This window comes from Galeopterus variegatus, unplaced genomic scaffold, assembly GCF_000696425.1.
Source record: "Galeopterus variegatus unplaced genomic scaffold, G_variegatus-3.0.2 Scaffold1465, whole genome shotgun sequence".
NCBI classification, from domain to species: Eukaryota; Metazoa; Chordata; class Mammalia; order Dermoptera; family Cynocephalidae; genus Galeopterus; species Galeopterus variegatus.
In genome coordinates, this window is record NW_007727576.1 from 95,393 (window position 1) to 98,836 (window position 3,444).

At 41.0% G+C, this 3,444-nt stretch overlaps 1 protein-coding gene across 1 annotated transcript in view; it reads right to left on the reverse strand.

Moving 5' to 3' along the window:
• Positions 1-3,108, reverse strand: part of GABRA1 (gamma-aminobutyric acid (GABA) A receptor, alpha 1) — a 59,148-nt gene extending 56,040 nt beyond the window's left edge. The window contains exon 1 of the mRNA XM_008577234.1: positions 2,556-3,108. The gene's annotated coding sequence lies outside the window, so the exon portion shown is untranslated. The remainder of the gene's footprint in view (positions 1-2,555) is intronic.
• Between the last annotated feature and the right edge of the window lie 336 nt (positions 3,109-3,444).

A 3,444-nucleotide genomic window follows, 5' to 3' on the forward strand; every position in this document is an offset into this window, starting at 1 on the left:
GTAGTTAAGTTTTTATGAATTCCCTTAGTCATGAATTCATCCAAGGACAATTTTCTTCCCCCAATGGGATAAATAAAAAGTTATAGAAATTCTCATGCAGATTTAAGATAAAGTGTCCCCACCTTCTTCCAGTCAATGTGCTCAGAAGGAGAGTCCACACCCAAAGATAGTCAGAGAGACCCGGGCTTTTCTTCATCACGGGCTTGAGCAGCTGAAAAGTAGAATAAGTAGAGATCAATGTCTTTTGCAAGAAACATCAAGTTATAACCACTAGGGCTGACTGAGGCAGTTCAGATGAATGCTTTGAAGTCAGGAAATGACCTCACTGGGATATGACACCTCATTGGAAGCAATGGAAACCTGGACCATCCATTCTCCACTTTCCCTTCCAATTCTCCATTCAGAAATATATCAGTATCACAATTTCTCTTGAAAAAGAATACAGGTTGAAATGCTTTCTGGTGACAATATTGCTCAACATAAAAACTGTGAGTTGTTTTCTTCTAGGTTTCATATTTCCAATATAGTTTAATTTATTCTCTTGTTGTTTATCATCTGAAAATTTTGACCTTTCTGATTTGAGTTCCCATGACTGAATTGTGCATTGATATTTTTAAGCTGGTGTCTATAACAGGGAGAACATGTTTGGGAGTGGGATGGGGCCATTTAACATGCTTTACTGACTGTATTCATCTTTGAATTCTGGATGTATTTTGATTTCAGAAGCAACTGTATTATATTTTTAAAAACCACACAAAACATACTGTTGAATGCTGAAGTCATGCTTATATTCTGTGTCTGTGACTGCCTTGTTAAATATGCTCCCTAATGCTTCTGTGAGGCTAAAGGACACACTTAATAGTCAAGCCATGTGCCAATCTCTCTCACACATACAAACCACACACACACATAAATGCTCACAAACATGCCCACACATATTTTTTTAAGCGCTCTTGAATTCTGCCAGGTTGCTGCTGGAAAATGTTTCATCTCAAACAGATGGAAGCTGGAGTGCTTTGCTTTGCATGAATAAGGGGATCTTTTTTATTTTTCCCCCTCTTAGGTAAAGTGCAATCAATCACCATCTGATTGTTGTTAGACTTGGTAGCAGGATGCTGGAGGAATGAAAAAGTATGGAAAGCTAAAAGAATTATAAATATGTACAATCTATTGGTGGAGTTAATTTTTGAAATTCATTGCACTGTTAAGGAGCAGATATGATAACATTTCACTATACTGTTCTGTAATTGATTCCAGTCATAATATGAGAAATGTTAAAGGTATTTGTTAACACTTCCCTAGATCTATACTCCTCAGTAGGGTCAGTGATTAATGGATTGTAAGTCTTTTAAAGCATATTTTTCATCAGCAACTCTATAGTTTAATGTGGTATGCCTTTAAATACAACTACAAAATGCTTTCTACACTCTCAGGGATCATTTAAATTAGTAAAAAAAAAAAAAAAGAAAGAAAAAAAAAGAAAAAGAAAACATTACCAACAAGCATGTAAGCAATGAAACATAATTAATGTGTTTAAAGTGAAACGGTCTATAGATAAGAACTGTTCGCCTCATCATAGCTTTTACTTAATTTAGTGACTGGTTTTGACACAGATGAGTTGAATATGACTAGAAATCTTGAATAAATATCCTTATGTTAAAATATTGCATCTAAATTGCACAATTATATTCACCCTCTTACTAACCTTTAGCATATGTTATGAAGGAAAAACAACTTCTCTTAGCCCTATTAATTTTCGTTGATCTTTGTAAAAAGGAGGAATTCCTAATGGGGTAAACAAAACAAAACCTCAGTGCAAGGCACCATAGCTTTGTACCTCCTCTGACATTTTAAAAAGAGAAAAACAAACCCGTCATGGCACTTCAGTTGTTGAGTGAGAAAGTTTCTTGCAAATACAAACATAATAGTTTCAAAGAAACGCTAAGCTATTCCCTACCCCCTTTCCACCTTTAACCTCTCCCACCCCAGGCACACACACTCCAAACACCATTATCCCATGCCACACATATCAAAGAATAAGTTGAGTTTTTCATGTTCAGAATGAGAGAGACCCCTACACCAGAGGGCATTTCAGCAGCGTCCACTGGAGAGGAGAAAAGAGGCAATTTTGCAGCCAGGATGAGAGGGTGCCTTCCCTAGGAAGGGACAGTGAGACAGGTTTTCTGTCCCCGCGTCTTAACTTTAGAGGATGGCCCCCAACGCCTTCCTTCCCCAACTCACCCAGCTCCCCCTTGCAAAAAATGACCAAAACAACATGTCACCACCCACCCCGCGGAATAAATTCAAAGCTGCCGAAGAAAGGGGGAAAGAAAACAGAGAGAGAAAAAAATAATGCTTCTCTATGTCGCTGCGGTTTTCACCGTGAAAGAAAAACATTCGTTGTTTCTACCTGCTAGGGGATCGGGCACTTGTCCTGCTCCCGCTTGCTCTTTTTATTTTTATTTATTTATTTTTTCCATAGAGCATTCCTGTCTCTCCAGCTAGGAAAAGCCACATTCAAAGCTCTGTGTGTCGCGGTCCGAAGCCGCACTTACCTCGGGCCCCCTCTGGGCACAGGATCGCTCAAGACCGGGGAAAAGTCTGCGAGAGAAAATCGCGGAGAGCCCGGAGCCGGCGCGAGTGTGCGAGTCCGGGCGCGCCGGGAGCGGAGGGGCGTCCTCGCCCTGCCTCTCACTCACTCGGTCTGAGCCATCATGGACTCTGCGTGCTCCTTTGCTGAAGATTGCACACCCAAATTTGCTTCTCAATATCCAATCTGCAGCTATACAACAAAAGACTTCTCTCTACCAAGACAGTAGTAATACGTCCCAGGGCAAACCGGATGTGAAATAGGCGGTGACTTCATGCCAGAGAGAGATTTTATTTTAGAAAGGAAGGTGGTACCAGCCTCTAGATCTGGAGACCAATCCGCCCATTTTTTATATGCAGCACAATTTAACTTGCACCGCTCTGGCCCTAATCCCCTTCTCTCTAGCTGCAGACTCAAATCCTTCTACAATCTGCTGCAAGCTTCCCTTTTGGAGGGGGGAGTGGGAATGGAGGAAGAAAAGATAGACAGGGTTAGAGACACAGGCACTACACTTAACGATCTTCTTCACACTTGCAATTTGGGAACAACCTATCTGAGGGTGTGCCCATTAAAAATACAACCGATCGGTATAACTATTTCACCTTTGGTGAAATGTTTAATCAGTTAGAGACACAGGCACTACACTTAACGATCTTCTTCACACTTGCAATTTGGGAACAACCTATTTGAGGGTGTGCCCATTAAAAATACAACCGATCGGTATAACTATTTCACCTTTGGTGAAATGTTTAATCACGGCATGCACATGAATGAACGCAAGCTATGGAACAGGGAGACGCAGGGCTACACATGTGGAGAGCGCACGCTCCTCTCGCCTCCCTCTCCCACATACT